Raw genomic sequence first — 19,293 nt, 5'->3', positions numbered from 1 at the left:
GCGCCGCACGGTTACGGAACATGGTATTTCTTCTCCCTATTTTATAAGCCTGTTATCTTCTGTGTTTGATACTTATATCATGACTCCTCATGATTTGAAATCTTTAGCACGATTGTTACTAACCCCGACTCAGTATACGTTGTGGGAGTCGCATTGGAGAGGAGGACTGCAAGCACTCCTGCTCACGTATGTCAATCATAATGATGCTGCATTAGCTGCACTGACAATAGAGCATCTTACGGGCACCGGGGCACGTACTGATCCGGTAACACAGGCTCAACACTGCCCCCGTGCGGCGCTCGAGGCAATTAGAGAAGAGGCAAAAAAGGCTTTTTTCCAGGTTCCTGGTGTACAAAACCCACAAAAAGCTTTTACTAACATCACTCAGGAGTCTCGAGAACCTTATATGCAGTTTATTGATAGACTAAAACAGGCTTTGGAACGTCAAGTAGATAATGCGGAAGCTCGGGATATATTGCTAACAAAACTAGCTGTTGAAAATGCTAATGCTGATTGTAAAAGGTTATTGAAGTCTCTTCCCAACCCAAACCCCACTCTGGTGGAAATGGTGGAAGCATGTAACCGAATCGGTACGGTTGACCATAAGTTTGAAGCTATGGCTGCTGCTTTTGCAACAATGCGTGGTGTGGGGAATTGCTATGGTTGTGGTAAGCCTGGCCATTTAAAGAGAAATTGTCTTGCGCGGGCTGCGGGGAATAAACAACAACCTCCTGGTCCTGGAGTTTGTCCGACATGTCGGAAAGGGCGTCATTATGCTAATCAGTGTCGATCTAAGTATGACTTCCAGGGACAACCGATACAGGGAAACGGACCGCAGAGCGCGGGGCAGCGACGCGCGCAGACACAAATGCCACAGCTGACATTTCAACAAGCTCGGAGAGAAGTACCGACACCTCAAGTCTCTGTCCAGCAACCTCAGGCAGCGCAGGATTGGACCTGGCAACCTCACACACAGCGCTTACTGTCTTTACAGATGGATCAGGCAAATCACATAAATCTGTTCTTCTATGGTGGGATGATCAACGGAGACAATGGGATTCGGATATAGAGACAGTCTCCGGTTCACCTCAAATGGTAGACCTGAATGCAGTTGTTCGTGTTTTCTGAAAATGGAATGTACCACTCAACCTTGTTACTGATTCTGCTTATGTTGCAGGTATTGTTACACGAGCTGAAGCTTCTGTGCTGCGGAATGTTTCACATTCACAACTTTTTACCCTGTTACAGGAACTTATTTTCCTTTTGGACTCTCGATCTGCACCTTATTTTGTTATGCATATTAGGTCTCATACCTCACTACCTGGTTTTCTTGCAGAAGGCAATCGACGAGCTGATCTACTGACATTACCAGTTCAAGTACTGCCAGACCGTATTGCACAAGCTAAACTAAGTCACTCTTTTTTCCATCAAAATGCTGGAGCTCTTAAGCGACAGTTTGACCTTACTTCTCAACAGGCCTCAAGTATTATTGCTGTCTGTCCTGATTGCCAAAAACACTCTTTCCTATCAATTGCTACAGGAGTTAATCCTAGAGGATTACAAAGCCTACAATTATGGCAAACAGATGTCACACATTATTCTGAATTTGGTAACCTTAAATATATCCACTCTTCCATTGATACATTTTCAGGTGCCTTGTTTGCCTCTTGTCACACAGGAGAAAAGGCACGAGATGTTCGTAGACATTTAATGCGTGCTTTTGCTACTTTGGGTATTCCCTTAAAGATAAAGACAGATAATGGTCCAGCTTATGTTTCAACCACTATCAAAACCTTTTTTGCCCTATGGGGTGTAACTCATATTACTGGCATTCCTCATTCCCCCACCGGTCAATCTCTCATTGAACGGTCTCATCAGTCTCTAAAGCGTTTATTACAACAACAAAAAGGGGGAATGGGAATGGCTATTCCGGAGGAACGGTTACAGAAAGCATTGTATGTTTTTAATTTTTTGAATTGTTCTTTAATAGATAACAATCCACCGATAGTTCGACATTTCACTGCAAATACCTCTTTCGAGGCACGGGTTAAACCCCCAGTATTGGTCCGAGATCCAGAAACAGGTAAAATTATGGGACCATATCCTCTTGTTACATGGGGAAAAGGTTATGCTTGTGTCTCTACAGAAAAAGGACCTAGATGGATCCCAGCGAAGAATGTAAGACCTTTCCGTGAACCTTTATTGCAGACAACTGATACCGACACCGACCCTACAGAATGAAATAAAAACTGTGTGAGGATTTCTGTTTAGATATAGTTATGTAACTACATGAATGATTTCTGCCCTGAGCCTGGTGGCGCATACAGCTGCGGTTTGTGTCCGGGCTCAGAGATGTAAATAGGGGCTTCTCTGTTATGGTAAAAGTGTTTCTCTTTGCATAAAAAAGAGAGGGAATGAAGGGAATGACCCCAGAGGTATGTTCAGAGAAGGCATGCTATGTTTCGAACTTTTTGACTGAACCAGTTCTTGTTTGGTGAGCCCTTCCACCTATGTATAATGTTAATCCAAAAGAAGCTGATATTCTTTACACTTTGAATGTCAATAATTGTCTTTCTGTAGATGCTAATGTAGTAGGAGGCTATGATGGGAACGTGTCATTCGGTTCTTCTCTTATCCAGAGTAACAGCAGGGAAAGCATTAAAGAGTTAAATCACCTTGTTTGGTAGGCAGTTAAGCATGTGAGTCAAAATTGCCACTGTTTTTTGTTGTTGGTTCAAGGACATGGCTGTGAGGATTTGGATGGTATGTGCTGCGTGGATTTTAGGCGCCCCATTGCAGCAACATGTTATCAAAATCTGAGAAAATGTCAGCCTTTTTGGCATCCATTCACTCAGTTGGCAGTATTGTTTGTTTGCTATTACCTTGGTTGCTGTCATGTTTGCAAGGGCCCTGCAGAACATGGCAAACCTGGTACTAGCTGTTCAAAAACAAAAAGGGGAAATTGTAAAATTGTACGGAACAAAGACAGTGGGTTATTTTGACATTGATAATATGCCTTAGTTGGTTTTTTATTTGTTCTATTACTTGTGCCTTGTTTTTGCTCGGTTTCAGGGGTTCTTTTGTGCAACAGGAAGGGGGAGATGCAGGAGCGGTCTGGAAACTAGGACCATGCGTGGCAATAAGTTAGCTGAGGGGAATGTGCTCGGGCTTGTCTAGACAACAATCAACATGATGAGCTTGTCTAGACAGCAATTAACATGATAAGGCCTGTTTGCAGAGCACAGGGGAGCGGGAAACGGATGGCGCCAAAGTTGGCGCCAAGGAAAGGCAACACCTTGCTGTTAATTAGCCGCCAATCAGGGATTGCCTAGTATGCAAGGGTTAGCCTCAGGAACCAATTGGTTTAAGACGCGCAGCCTTTGAAAGTGTATATAAAGTTGTGCTCCTGTACAATAAACCGACATTTGCTTGCATCAAGCTGCGTCCCGTCTCCTCATTCGCCGCATTTACTTATTTTCTTCTGGTGGCAGAGATACTCCCTCCGTGCTGCTCCCTGCAACTGAGAATAGAACAGACACAACTCACCCAGCAGAGAGGAGAGGGGTACAGGGAAGCTGGTGCCTGAGGGGGACTGCAAGGAATTCCTGAAGTCACTTTCCCAAAGTGAAGTTCACCACAAATCATGCTGGCTTGCTCAGGTAATGATCTTGTCTCCCACAACGCCAGCAGCAAGCTTGCCTTAACAGGAAGAGCAATTATCACTCGAGGGTTAAGAGTACCACCGGGGTGGCAGCACGGCCACCTGCATTACAGCATTTTCCTTTTCTGTTTCAAACAAGACACCAGCCTTTCGTTTGCCCTGTTGCCGCCCCTTAAATTAACCTCATTCAGTTTGTCAGGCTGTCCGTCAGTCTGCATAACATTCCCGATGCAACGCTCCTGTGAAAATTTCAGTCGATAACTCGCCCTTTCAATTGGAGACCATGATCTCTGAGCCTCACAGCCACCGTTTGCAGATTGGCCAACAAATGGGAGACAGGGAAATGACGGCTCACCACCCTGCAGCAACCTCCAAGCAGGAATCAGAGCAGCGGCTTTGGCGCTTTACAGGACACAAGGCTTGGGTTCAGGGACACGGGGGAATGAAGGATGCCCGTGTCACCCATCAGCTGGGCTAAGGCACAGCGCAGCCTGCTCCGCTCTCAGGTGGACACGTGCACGTCACCCTGACGCCCGACTGCATCTCAGGCTTTATCTCCACAATTATTCAGTCCCCTCTGCTTCCCGTCAAGGAGCTGCCAGGCAGCGTAAAGCAGCCAAGGGCAAAACTTCAACTGGGGCAGCAAAAGAGCGGCAGAGCAGGCAGCTGCTGAGGGCCAGGGCGCAGCTCGGGCACATCTCGCCCACGCCCGCGCTGCTCCCATCAGGCAGCCTCAGCAGCACCGTGCCCACAGTCTGTCTGAAGAGCCCTTGGTGAAGCGGCTGATGGAGCAGGTTCCCAGGACCTGCCTCCTGGCACGTCTCCATGAGAGCAGCAGCTGCCCTGAAAAGCAGAGATGCGCACCATGGGGGAACTCAGCCCCGTGGAGTCAGCAGGGGGGATCATCACACACACAGAGTCACAGCGCGGCTGGGGCTGGCGAGACCTCTGGAGATCATCTGGTCCAAGCCACTGCTCAAGCAGAGCCCGTCTTTATTGCAGGGAAAGAAGCCGTCCCTGAGCCGCCTCGTGTTACTGCTCTAGTGACTGATCAGCCCCAGGACTGGCAGAGATGGCGGTGAAGCACGACAGGCTTTATTGCCCAGTCCCATGGGTTAGGGCCCTGAGGCAACGGAGGGGCAGATGTACCCTGCAAGCCCCCCGGCTACACCGCGAGCTGCCCGGGGAGGAGGGAGGCATTGCACCGGGACAGCAGGACCCGAACAGCTCTGCGGGTCACTGCCTGCGACAGGCATACAAACCCATCATTTCAACACCAGTACCAGCCATCCCTGGTGGCTTGCTCTCGCCACAGATGGAAAGCGGGTTTTCATGGTGGATTCAAAGAAAGCTGCCCTGGGAATCCCTCCCCCACTTGGAGGTTACTGTTGTCCCCCAAACAGCTGGAAAAGCAGCAAGGAGGAAATTCGCCCCCCTCCCCCTTGGCCCAGGAGGCTGAGCCTGGCCTCTCGCACGCTGCCTGATGCTTTACCCGCAGACCCAACCAAGCCCACAGAGCCAGGCCTGGGTGAACCAGCTCCACAAATCCAGCCCACCTAGCGTGGAGCAGAACAAACCTCCTCCCAACCCTGTTTTTAAGCCCCTCACAGATCCCACCTCCAGTGAGCGGCACAGCCCACCCAGCGTCTGCACGGGAGCCCTCCCTGGCTGCACCAGCCCTGCGCCCCCCGCCAGGGCAGCGACCCAACCGCCTCCTGACACGCAGCTTGTCAGCTGCAGCCTCCATCAGTTCAACGGCCTTTCCCTGCGGCTGGCCTCCGGAGATGCCCTGCAACGCGACGGAGCCCACACGCTCTGTAGCTACACAACCCTTACCGTTATATTTTTGTGCAACACCACAGCTGGTTGGGCCCCCAGCAGGTGTGAAACTCACCTCACCACAGGCAGGCTGAGGACAAACTTCACACCCCAGACTCTGTCACAAACAGCAGTCTGACACAAAGCAAACGCAGACCTAATGGGGAAAGTGTCGGGAAATCCATGCCCTTCCAGGAGCAAAGGGCCACAGGGGCCTCTTGATCTCAGAGCTCCAAAGACACGACTCTCCGTTAAATACCACCCAGAAAACAGAGGGAAAACTTGTAAAGATGATCCAGACCATTTCTGCACAAACATCTATGCAAGCTGTCTATTTTACTGAGGGGTGCCCCAGCTAAAACTGCCCCCAGAGCCAGGCTCCTCTCGCTGCGTTGGGACGGAATATCTTGCTTTCTCTCCGAGACAGCAATATGGGAACGTTGCATGTAAAAATCAGGCCACAGGCTGCTACAGACCAGTCAATTTTCATTGGGAAATAGCCCCACAGATACTTACCATCTCTACACAGAAGGAAGCAGGGATGACAGCCTGATTGGAGAGGTGGAGAGTTTTGGACGCATCTTGTAGAACTTCAATACTGCTGGAATTTATCTCACTCAGATGCACGTAGACAACCCGTTCTTCTCCAATGCTCACTAAACAGATATTCTGCTCCAGGAAGCAGGTAGGAAAGAAAAAAGAAAAGCAGGGGAAGTTAAAAAATATGAGACAGCTCTAAGTGTCCTCCTCGACTGGGCGATAAGTACGGCTGTTGGAAGTTTTCAGTGTTGCAAGGCTGAAACAGAAGGCCTGGGGCAAGTGCAGGCTCGGGAGTGACCCCATCTGAAAGCCACAAGCTCCCGTTCTCAGGGGACAGAGAAACCCTGGGTCCCACGCTCTCCTTTCCAGACCTCCTCCACAGTTAGCTCTCCTTTCTCTGCCTTGTGCCTGCTCCCGCTCCTTCTGCCGCTCAGCCTTGCCCCAAACCTCCCTGACCGCTGCTGCTGCACAGCGACACTTGGACAGTTACTTCTCTGACATTCCCAAAAATGCACCTCTGAAAACCAGCACAAGCCAGAAGCGAAGCAGGCTCTTCAGAGCAGAGATCGTGCAAGTTATGGCCTCTGATGTGTGCTTATGTGTATTCCTGGTATGGCATGAATAACAGGCATTAATTATTCATTACATCATTCAAGTGGTGTTTTTTCTCGACGGTCACAACCAAAAGCTTTCTCCTTGCAGAACTGGCACAGACTACTGGAGGAGGAACACAGATCCCTTTGCTAAACCACCTTCCCACATCATTAAAAACAACGAGAATTTGTCCACTCTTGCGGTGGATTTCACTGGTTCCAAACACCTCAACACTTCAACAGGATCTGAATGCATAGAACTCCCAACACTGACCAGACGCCGTAGGATTCACTGGAGGGCACAGAGTACGATTTAACCGAAAAAGAAACCAGCTTCCACGATGTAAAACCTTTAATGATGTCTGGCTCAAGGAAGTGGTATTGACCGCTGTCAGAATCACCAGCCCAACTCAGCCAGAAGCAGCAGCATCCAGAAATGCTCATCCCTTGACAGGGCACTGCTGCGTGCAACTAAGAGCCAAAAACCTCACCTACCAAGGCTGGGGACTCCAAAATAAGGAACTGAAGCCATGCACGATGATGCATGTCTGGGCGATGCTGCCCAAAGCTCCCGGGAAGGAGGAGCTGCAGGGAAGAGCTGCGCCTCGCCAGCCAGCTCAGCTCCCCGGTGACAGCGGGACAGCAGCAGCAAAGGCAGGGCAGAGCCCTTTGGGGATGAGCGGAACAACATCTGGAGGATGCCCAGGAGAGCTGCCTTCTGTCAGCCTGTGTACTAACACCACGCATCCTCACCACCAAGGAGAGGGCTTCAAAAACCCCAACCCCTTCATCTACAGGGTTCTAAAAGGGACAAGGAAAATGCCATGCAACAGCGTTACAGGCAACATGGCACAGGGAAAGGCAGCAACAAGCGATGGCAGCTCTGCCACCAGTAACGCCAGCGCTGGGATTTACCAGCTCCTTCATGCAGATGACACACGCCAGACTGGAGCTGGCACGCGTTCACCTGCAAACAAAATACCCGACAACGGAGCTGTGGAGGGACTCTGCACAACCTGGATGAAAGATCTGTACCACGTTCTGCCTGAAACGGTGGTAAAGACCAGGCATCGACACTGGGCACCCCAGCCTAAGGCAAGAACGAGCTTTGAAGTTCTACTGGAACACACTGCAGCGATTCCCAAGGTCAGACTTGCAGCCGTACGGGTAGGATCTGCCACCAGCGCAGGACACGTAACAAGACAGCCAGCTCTTCTGCCAGCCCAGAAAGCTTTGGGTGCGTCAGCTACCAGGGAACTACTGGAACTGCACTGCAACCAGAAGACAGACCTATAGAAAATGCAACACATCTAGTCCTTTCTTTAGGCACAGCTACGCTTCTCCAGCTGAAATGCTCGCCCTTTGGGCAAAACATTGACACGTTCACGTCCAAACAGAAAAGATTAAGGTAAGGTCAACTTTCAATTTATAAATTGTTAGCCCAAGCGTAAAAGCTTTTCAAGGTACCTGTAGTTCAAAATCCAGCTGACATTTAAACAACTGGTTATTCCAGTGGGGAGAAACCCTCCTCTTTCGGGGAAGCATGCCTTCTGTTTGCAAGCAACTGTTTTGTCAAACGTGAGACTTCCCTGCAAAGCCTGCATTGCCTGGCCTTGCTGTTGACTGGTTTACATGCACATCCCCAGCAGCCAGGGTTGAGATGACCAGTGGCATCCAAGGGATTTGGCATCATCGTTTCAATTCGGTTTATAAAAAGTTTATATCCCTGCAATTGTTTTCAAAATGTCAGCCTTCCTTTCTGTTACAGAAAGCTTCACGTTCTCGGGAATCCTCTGATATCCCCTTCCGTGCTCAGAGAGAGGACAAGACATTTTAAAACAGCTGCTTCAAAAGTTAGTATCCTTTTAAATTAAAGTTTAATTAACTAAATTTGTTCTCGATTTCAGCCAGTGGAAGCCAGGACACCAGATACAACATTCTCTTGCCTACACTTTGTTGTTGCTGCTGTATATGCCTGAATGCAAATGTCCTGTAGGAGCCTTTAGTCCAGGAATGCTTTGCCTCACCCCTTTTCAAGCTTGGTAGGGAAAAAAAAAGAAAAGAAAAAAAAGCTTGTGCTCCAGATGCAAGCAGTGTGGAGTCTCATGCGTCTTTGGCTGGGGCTTTTGGCAAAGAGATATGATGGATATTTCTCAGGCGGGATGGACCTGACTTTCAGGAAAGCTTAAATCCAGCTTTACAGAAATCATCATTTCAGCACGGTCTCTTACACCGCTCTTGCTTTAGTGGTATTCAGCGATGTCCCCGTGCGCTCCCGAACAAGAGTTCTAATGAAGCAGCGGTTGCTGCTCATCTCGTAACGCAGGAGAGCGAGAGACCCAGGAATTGCTCTGGGTTTCAGACTGGGCTTGTTATCCCGCCTCACACGTCCGTAATTAAACACCATCTCAGACACTTAGATTTCCACCTAAGAGGACACCACCCTTCTCTAGGCATTAGCTGCTACTTATGCCATGAATCCCTTCTTTCCGTGTCCGCACCAGCCACATATTGTCACGTTCTCCTTTTCCCTGGCAGAACCCCTGTACACTTTATGCCCACCAAGATGAGTCACACAAAGGCACGCATCTCGCCTAGCACTCACCAGCGGGGATCTTTCATTCCCAAACACTGAGACACTAGCCACAGTGTCCTGCCTTCCTATCGCCTGGGCTTCCAGCGTCAACGGCATCTCTACCGAGCTGTGAGGCTGGATAATCCCACACGGCACAGGGCTGGAGTACCACACAGCAGCATCCTCCTTGTGCTCCTATAAGGGACAGAATCAAAGACAACTTCAGAGTGACCTCTGAGGAAACTCCAAGCTTCTTAACATCCACCACAACGGCAATTCACCCACATTTTTAAAAATCCCTAGGAGAAAGCAGAAAGGCACAACACAAGGAGCAAGATTTGTATGGGCCTAATTAGCATCCTCACAGGGTCCAAAAGCTGCTGCACTCGCAAACGCCCACTCCGGTGCTGGCGGCCTCCTTGCAGCAGCTTTTCACAACCCTCAAAGTTCTCCTGCATGAAAGCACCCCAAAGACTAGAACCGAAACTGCTTTCTGAAGAGTTCAAACCGCTCCTGAAGTTCATATTCAGGTAGCTTCCCGTTCTCTCCAAAACTTTAGGTTTGAATATAAAACAGCAAGGTCTTATCCAAACCCCGTTTCTTTCCTAACAAACCCCTCGATAACGACGTTTGAGGGCAGGAGGCGAACACGACGCCAAGCCTGAGGAAGGACTCCATAGCAGCCTGGAAGATCGCTGTCGTTCACAAGGGTCAGCACCCACTCGCAAGGGAACTTCAGAAAGCACCGTCCAAATGTCAGAACAGGGCTGAGCACGGGCAGTGGAGGAACGACACATCCGGGTGAAGAGATGACCAAAGGGAATTAGAGACACTGAGAGAATGTAGAAGTTGTTTACTCCCCAAACAGCATGAAACAGACACAAGGCATTTGTCTCTGCCAGATAGACATTTCCTACCTCTACGGCAATCGATCACCTCTAACTTCTTCTTACTCAACAGCCTCTTGTAAAGGAGGGGCAGCCCCAGACTCCCGTGGCAGAGGCTGCCCAGTGCCCTGCCCCAGTGCTCTCACATCAAGCTTTGCCGCTCCCTTGCCCCAGGAGGCCGGCAAGGACCCTCCCACAGTCCCAGCAAGGCACGAGCTCTGCGGGAGCCTTCCCGCTGAGGACCAGCGCTCCCCAAAGCTCAAGGAAAACAAGACTCCAGCATCTCAGTAAAAGCAACTCCCTCCTCTCCCGTACCGCTCTCGCCCTGCCTGAAACCTCAGCCGCTTGCCCCCGCGATGGAGGGCACCAGCACCGCCTGCCTCTCGCACTGGGTGACCAGCCTCTCCCAGCTCCTGCAGCTGCCTGGGTCCTCCACACACCAGCCCACACACTGACTCTTCCCATTCCCACTCGTTTTACAAAATTGCAGCCCAGGCACCCAGTGGGTGACTCTGCCGGGGAGAGGGAACAGCACCAGCAACTGCGTCCCTCTCGTCATTAAACTGGCACCCGCTGCGGCGCAACGGCATTGAACGACGCTGCAGCTTTTGGCTTAAGTCTGGGAACGTTCATGCTCAAGAGAACCAGAGAAACCTGAGCTCACCTGCCACACCAAGGACTAGTTTCCCCTCACCACTCCTGCCGTAAGCCCCTTTCCCATTTGCACACGCCTTCATTAACTGAGCCAGACCCCAGCTTCCAGCAGGCTGCTCGCCGCCTTCCAAACAAATGCTGCATTTTGGGCCAACCCAGCACAAGCCCACCGCTTGCAGGGAGAAGCAGGGGCAGTCCTTTGGAGATTCATTACTCCTCACGTCCCAGACAACAGGCCAATAGTGAATATAATCACTGCTCCCTTAAAAATAAAATAAACCAAAAAAAAAAAGACAGAGGCATGGCCCTGAGCACTGAGCACAGGTGCCTCTCAACATGGGCTGCTTTCAAAGCACGGCTGTGCTCACAGCGAGCTGGGCAGAACTAGCTCGTTAAGCAACATTTCTCATTTGGAGCTGAAGCCAGGACACCCCACGCCAGGCAGCGTGCTGGGCATGGGTACGCGGGGAGAGGTGGCCAGCTGCAAGGAAAGCGCCGGTACCTGGCTGTGAGAGGCACGCCAACACCTCCTGGCCAACACCATCCACGCCCACCACCAGCGCCAGCTCGTATCGCCTCACCGTGTTGGAACACAGGGTGACCTGGTAGAGGAGAAGAGCGTCAGATACTTAATCACTGCCAGAAGCCATCAGCCACGCATGGTGTCCTCTGGCTCTCACCCACGGTCAGGAAAGGGAGCGATATTTTGCCTTAGTTCTCCTGCTGGTCCACGTGTAGACCACTGTCTTTCCGAGTAACAAAACTCTTCTGGCGATATCCGATTTATTAAGTACGCCTTGCATACCAGGGCATATGTAAGCTAAATTAAAGCACAATTCATGTTCTACTTGCCACTGGGACCAATTTTTACTCTCGACTACAACAGCATAAATCCAGAGGAAATCTGTTGACTTTCACAGAATGAGTCCAGCTTTACAGTGGGAAGCCGAGGGCAAAACGTGGCCCAGCAGCAGCTGTGCAGCTCACGGCTGCTGGAGCTTTTCCAGTCCTCGCTGCAGTGGATGCAACCATTCTGCTCCACACGAGAGGAAAGATAAGACCGGGAAGAATAGCAAACTGCTTTATGCAATGACATCTTTCTTTTAACAGTCACCTTCTGTCCCCATCCTTCCTCGGCCCACTTTAAATCAAATTGCTCTAAGCAGCTCAGACACACACGCGTGGCTTCTGTGCTTGACCGTAGGGTACACGATCCTTGGCTTACAACTTTGGAAACAAAACGGTGCTCCGCCCCAGAGTACCCCAGCTCACAAAAACCTAACACGAACACCGATCTCTTACTTGCGTTATGCCCAAAGCCAGCAGCACTACAGCCCTCCTGCGCACCAGTGAAGCTTCAGCTCCACCTGCTGAAGCACGTACGGCCGGGCTCGTGCCATACCTGGATACCCAGGGCTCCTTGGGAGCGGATGGTCCCCTTGCAGGGCATTATGGTGAATTCAGTTGGCTTGATGTGATGTTGGGCTCCCTTTCTCCAGGACGGGCAAGTGTTGTCTGATATCTGAGCAAAACTGGTGACGCTGCGCTGTCCTGAGCCTTCGCCAGGGATGCGAAGGTTGAAAGTCATGGGAACCAAGGAGGTGTTAGTGAGGCGACACGGCAGGGTGCGAGGAAAGCCTGTGAAGGTGAGGCAAATATCAGTTAAGTCCCCGGTTATCCCGTGATTCCTGGTGTGACTCTCCTGTTAGGATAGACCGGTGCTTGTTGTTTATCTCTTTTCAGTGTGAATGAGAGGTAATGGAGAAGCTCAGGGAGGAGTGAGTTGTGACTGAAGTTGCTTTTTCCATGGATGGCACAGCTTGCTTCCTTGGCAATGGGCAGTGCCGTTGGTGCTGAAGAGCTGTCTCTACCTGTGAGGAGCTCTCTCACCTGCCCCCAAACCAGCCCCAACTCTTTCTCACTGATCAGTGTGCACCCAGACAGAGCATTTATTCTGAAAATTCAGTCTGTAAAATCCCCCATTAACTCCATGAACATTCCCCCAGTTTTCAATATATGAAAGTAGGGCATTGTCATGTAAGGAAAAGAAAGGATGAGACCGGGCACTACAACATGATGCATTGCACTCTAATGCAGTTTCTCTAGGCAGGACCCTTAAGGCATCTCCTGTTTCTGGGCAACCAGACTGAGCACATGACAACTCGGCCCACCTCACTGCAGGCAAACCTGATGCTTCCTTAGAAATGAGCAGGAACTGTGTCTCACCTTACCTAACACACGGGGACATCACATCCACACTGCCTTTGATTACTGCCCACAAAGCCTGACATCACTCCAGCTCTGACACTTGCTTTCCACAACGGAAAACCAGTGGTACAACCACACTGGGTGAGGGGGTGGCTGTTCTGCAGAGGCAGGACACCAGCCCGCAGCTTGGTCTGGAGCGGACACCAGCTCTGCCAGAAGACACCTCCCATGCCCTGCTTACCAAGTGCTATTTGAATAAAGACAGGGAGGAAAACCACCCGCAGACACAGCAGATAGTTCCTCTGTGCCCAGCAGCAGTGACCATTGCCCACCGCCAGCAATTACTCCGGCAGGGAGGCGGGGGTGGGGCACAGAAAGGACATGCACCGACTGACCCACTGCACAGCCCCAAATGGGACCGAAGTCACCAGATGCAGACAACAGCCAGCAGCACAGTGACAAGAAGCAAAAATACAATAGCTGCCTTCAGCTGAAAAGGCCTTGTTAATGAAATCAGATTAAAGTAGGATGAACCTCCTATTACACAACCGCATTTCTGCCGGTGCGTTTCTTGTGGGTCTATTTATTCAAAAGGAAGCAGAGAAGTGGCCGAGTGGTGATGCAGGGAGAGGGGGAAGTGGCTCAGGGAAAGTATTGAGATTTCCTAGAAAGTCCACGAACCGCATGAAACCACAGAGGCATCCTGGGCACAGAATGATCATGGCCCTTCAATCAATCCCCAATTGATTTCACATGTAAACTTTAGATCATCTCAGTACAAAGCCTTTTCTCTGAGACTCGAGATGGAGAATCAAAATCTGCATTTCAGTGGAGATGCTCTGGGTGCTCAGCCACCGGCTCCGTCAGTGGAGCAGTGCTTCGGCTGGGGAAGGAGAAGGAGCCCACATCTCTGGAGACATCACTGCCCAAACCAATGCCGAGCTACTGCCTGGGCTTATTACCGGGCAGGTGATAACGAGGAGCCCTCACAGCACAAATTAACAGCTCACACTAAAGGTCAAGTGGGTAAGTGGTGTCCTCGCCTTGCAACAGGAACGTTCACCCTGAGCAGCCACAGGCTAGCGTGTGGCTCCAACTCCCTTCTCCTGCAGCCCCATCCCCTGGGCCCTTCTGGGACAAGGGCTTTCACCATCATTCTGCCGCCAAGGATTGGGAGGTTGGGGCTGAGCAGGCTCTGAGGGCACCAGGAAAATCCTGACTTTCTATTCCTTTGGTCCTGTTTGATCTCACGGCAGCAAAATACCACCTGAGCAAGCGGCAGCCCTGGTTCTAACACCCTGAAGGCTGCTGTGGAGGAACACAAGTGACAGACGCTCCCAAAGCGCTTCATTTCAGTAAGGCACAGACCTCCCCACCAGCGGTCCAAGCCCAGGGCACACTCACCAAAGGAGACGTCGCCAAATGGAGGGAAGGTACATGGAAAGGGAAAGTCGGTCCGATGACACAGCCCCTGTAAGGACAAAGGCAGAGGAGGAACTGGCTTGGTTAAAAAGAACTGCAAAGTGTTCGGCTTTCGTTACCACCGGGACGGATAGAAGCTGGTCTCAGCAGCACGGTGGGTTTCAAATCAACCCGTCACCCCTGCGCTCGGCACAGCATCCCTGTGCACAGGAGGCAGCCAAAGCAACGTGGTCAGCAGGTGGCAGCTGCTGAGGTGGCTCAGGGCACCAGGGCAGGCAGGGTACACCCCCAGGTTGCTGCTGGCCCAGTGAAGGACCCTGAACAAGTGATGGCTCTGTGCCTCAGTTTCCCCATCTGTCATGTGACGGGCAGAGCTGTCCATGCAGAAGCAGGTTCATTGTAACTAGCCCTCTCAGCCACAGGTTCCCTGCTTTGGTATCTCTTTGCTGGAACTGGCCTTTCCATGGCCTAGATGGACATCTTCCTCAGACCTTATTCCACACTACCATTATGCGTGCAGGATTTTGAGGCACGAATCCACAGGAGCCCCAGACATCTACTGAGAAACGCAGCACAAGTTCTACACAGTGGATGGCGGAATCTTGGAGGAAAGTATCAGCTTGTCACCAGTGCACCGGCTGACACATCCAAGAGCAAGACTGTTTGCACCACCAAACATGAGTGTCCTGAAGCCACCACACCAGCCCGCCCATCCCTAAATTCAGAGAGGTTCCAAACTCCCAAACTCACCAACATCCACTGAAATCAGCACTTGAAGCTGCACAACATTCATTAATTTCATGGTTGATGCCAATCAATGCCAGCTCTGCCTCTTGGTGAAAAAAACAAATACAGATCAAGGAGCACAGTGACCCGTGCCTCCTAGTTTTATTCACAGGACTGCCACCGGGTCTCTCGTACACATGAACAGACCCCAGCCTCCCGCAGGAGGGACCTGCACTCACCCGTGGTGTCCCAGTTCCAGCATCCCTTTCTAAAGAGCAAAAGAACAAGCGTTCAGGACCTCGTCAGGTCTGTTTCCAAGCAAAGAGTGATCACCTATGGTTTGGGCATCTTCTGACTGCACAATCAAAAAGCACTCAAAATCTGACTTTCAGGAGTTTCAATCCCATGCTAATTCTCGATTCCTGGAGCTGAATCCGTTCCTGAGAACAAGTTAGGTAGCAAATCCCTTCTGGCAATGAGGTTCCCTCTCCAAGGACCTCACGTAATCAGACTTAACCTGCCAAGCCCCAGCATCCTACTCTGGATGGAGCAAAGGGAGCAGACATGCTTTCCGTAATAGCACTTGCCAAAAGACAATAGAAAACTGCCTCCAAACCAGCCACAACTGGGTCTCACACTGGGAAACTGCCAAGGGTGAGCCTTGCAGCGAGGGGGGAAATAACTGCCGTTTCTGCTGAGCACACAGGAGCTGTGCTCAAGGAAGTCAGACCTGAAGGACTGCCCAGAGGGCTCGGCCAAGCAGCCAGCCCAGAGCCCTGTGCGCTACAGCCGGTAACAGCGCAGCTTGCAAGAGAACGGGGGAAGAGGGCAGTCTTTATGGCAACAGCCACATCTTCCAATAGTGCTTCTGAAGGGAGATCGGGGTCCTTGCAGAACAGGAAGGAGCACAAGGTAGGAGAGGAACCACCTGCACTCCCACCGCTGTTCCTTCCTCTGCAGCCCCATGTCCCACCAGCCAGCTCATCTCCACTCAAAAGAACTGGGAGTTTTTCCCTCCCTGGAGAACTAAATCCAGTGCACAACCCCCCCTGAAGAGGGAGGCTCGGCTTGCCCCGGTGGGTGGGCATCTCAAAAGCATTTGAAACAAACAGCTTGAGTTGTGGGGCTGGAGAATGAGAGATAAGGGCTGGACAGGGGTCCTTGGAACAAAGGCAAGACAGAAAGCAAGGAGGCAGATGCCATCTCGAGGAGAGGAGTCTGCAGTGGGAACTACTGTGGAGGCACCCCCCAGGCTCCTGTAACCCTCCTCACCTGACGGTCAAGGTCACGGGCTCAGGGGACCCATCCACACTGAACCGGAATCCTTCTGTGAACTGCCCCAGGGCGGTGGAACTGAAGGAGATCTGGATGACTTGGAGGACATCTGGTAAAACGATGCCCTCCTGGGGGAGAAAGGAGAAGCAGGAGCCCAGAGCGGTCGCCGGAAGGACCAACTTGGAGGGGGCATCAATGACTCCTTTGTTAAACAGGATCACCTGCAGCAGCAAGAAAGCAAAATGGAAATACATGAGGAATCTTCTTTCCTTACAGAAGGCTGATTTGTTTTCTAATTAAACTTCTACAAAAGGCAGAAGATGCTGTGTGCTGCTGCTTGGCTGAAGCCAAAGAAAACACAACAGGACAGTTTCTGCCTTTGGGTTTTTGCATGCAAAAAACCCCAGTGATAACTTCACATAAACAGAGTCACTCTGGGTTTATTCCACTGACACAGAGCAGTCCGCTTGGACTTGCAGGGCTGAGGATGTGCTCAGCATCACCAAGGCGATGCAGACCTGCCCCAAAGAGCAGCAAAGGGCGGTCGCAGCATTACAGCGAATCGTCACCTAACTGCTCCCGCTCCAGATGAGCCCAGTCCTGCCAAGGGCAAAACACATTCAGCTCCCGTTACAGCCAGCAAGTTTACTGGATGTAGAAAATACCTTGGGACAGCCCCATAACCAGCTTCAGCAGCACTCCCCGACTCTGCTAGGGTACGTCAGTGAGGCGCATTTTGTTCTTTTCTTTGATCTGAGAGTCTCTTTGTCTTTGCTCAACCAGACATGTCAAGAAAGGATGAGAGTGAGGGGCATAGCAGCTCCACCTGCTCTAAAGAATCTCTTTCATAAATATTCACAGCCATCATCTACTAATTTACCATTATTTACTGTTCCAACAAGCTACACAATCCTGCAGCATTTGCTGAGATTCAGCAAGAAATGCCCACACCTGCCTGTGAGTATCAGCACACTGGTGGTCACCAAACCTACCCAAAGCAAAGCTCTACAGTTTCCGAAGGCTGCAGGTGAAATCCGGCCATTTCTGTGGACTTATCTACCTGCTTGGCAGTTATTTTCCCTAAGTTTTGTCCTTGCAAAACCTGTCAGAAAAACTGAGACAGAAGCAGAGGTACAGCCCTTATTTTTTTAATTTTGCAGCTGCTGTTGAAAACATTCCTGTATTCAAATTCTGCACTGGTAACTTGGAAACTACTCATATGTTTTACACCTTAATTACAAATTGCACTTAGGGATCCTACACTGAAGTTTACCTCCAGTCTGGCTACTTAATACAGCACTTGGAGTATCATCTACTTATTCACATTTTCTCCAGTAATGAAACCAACACATTGATATATATAGAATCAATAAAGAATCAGCATTAAAAAATGCATACATACAGTGCACAATATTTTGGCAAGAAAACACCTTAACGTGTCCTTCCCTGCAACAGTCAAGCTTTTGAAAGTGTCTGGCACGATGTACTGCCTCATTTTCTACCGCCTCCAGTTGCTGTATCTTGGGGGTTTTTTTGGTTGTTTTTTTTTTGAGAAAACTTGCCACCATCGGCGGGGGAGGCAAATACCCAGAAAGCTCCTTTGCTTCATTTCCAGAACTGCTCTGCTCTGTTCACAGAGCCAGAGGTGCACCAGGTCTGAAGGGTGGCAGGAGGCTGCTCAGCAGGGACAGCGCTCCCGGTGCCTGCGCGGGCAGCTCTGCGTGGGGAGGCTGCCCGGCTTCCCTCCGGCGCCAGGATCCAGCAAGTTGCGCTTCACTGAAAGGTGTTTGCAACGGACTCGAGTCGGAACACAACACGTTTGTTCCAGCTGCTTTTTAACCGCCAGGGTACCAGGGCGCAGTGCATCTAGGGCTGAAACAAAAGCCTCTGGACCCTGACCTTTTTGACCCGGTGTTGCTATCATGTGTCAAGGGCTGGATTTTCTGCATGAAGCCTCCCAGCTGGTCTCAAAGGGAGGTTGCCAAAACGCAGGGATCGGGGCTTTGTGGACAACATACACACCTTTCAGACCCCATCAAAACTATCCAGATTCTGCAAAAACTCCCACATTTAACTTACATCAAATAATGCGTGCACATAACTGCCTGTGTTGCCAGAAATCCAGCAGGTGCACAAAGCTCACTGCTGCCCCAGGGGCCATCAGGATCCACCCCAACCCCAGCAAGCCCCACTGCTCACCTCGTAGCTGGGGGCTGATGCAACAAAAACCTTCCCGATGTCCAGCTGGTCAAAGCTGAAGCGCAGCTGGGGCCCTATGCCGCTCCCTTTGATGCGCAGGGGCAGCCTGGTCTCACGGCCTGGGGAGAGGTTGCCATGTCAGTACAGAATTCCTTCGGTTCGCCTGGATTTTCCAGGCAGCCTCAGAGCCAGTCCCTGACTCCGGGCTGGGTGGCACCAGCACTAGATGCTCCGCGAGAAGATACGGGACCCTTCTCTTCCCTCAGCACATCAACTTTGCGGCTGGTTTCTAACTTCTGACGGAGCCCTTGGGCTGGTTTGTAACTTAGCAATCAGTTTGCACCCTCAGAAAGTGATGCTGCATATAAAACATGATTTCTGAATTCCTTCCCATGCACTTAAACGAGCTTTGAAATCCATTCAGAGAAGGCACAAAGCTCACAAAACAGAGCCGGAGAGAAAAATCTGCTGTCTGTATCGCTGCAATCGGAGACGACCGCACGGGAGCTGAGAAGTATGAGCCCAAGCAAGGCAGAGCAGCCTGCTGACAGCGATACCCCAGCAGCCTGCTGACAGCGACACGCGCACCCGAGCGCTGCCTCAAGCAGGCAGAGCATCTCAGCCACCACCTGCGCCTAACGTAGGGCTCCGTACCGGGGTGCTCCAGGGCTCACCGCCTGCAGCAGCGCCTTGTTAAGACGGGGCTTTACGGTCTCCAGAGAGCAGCACTCACCT

The 19,293-nt window shown here is 51.0% G+C and overlaps 1 pseudogene; it reads right to left on the bottom strand.

Annotated features, from left to right (window-relative positions):
- Nucleotides 1-4,248: 4,248 nt before the first annotated feature.
- Nucleotides 4,249-19,293, bottom strand: part of LOC129737384 (hydrocephalus-inducing protein homolog) — a 68,146-nt pseudogene continuing 53,101 nt past the window's right edge.

This window comes from Falco cherrug, chromosome 14 (assembly GCF_023634085.1).
Source record: "Falco cherrug isolate bFalChe1 chromosome 14, bFalChe1.pri, whole genome shotgun sequence".
NCBI classification, from domain to species: Eukaryota; Metazoa; Chordata; class Aves; order Falconiformes; family Falconidae; genus Falco; species Falco cherrug.
The sequence above is the reverse complement of the archived record's forward strand: the minus strand, read 5'-3'. Positions and strand labels throughout refer to the sequence as shown.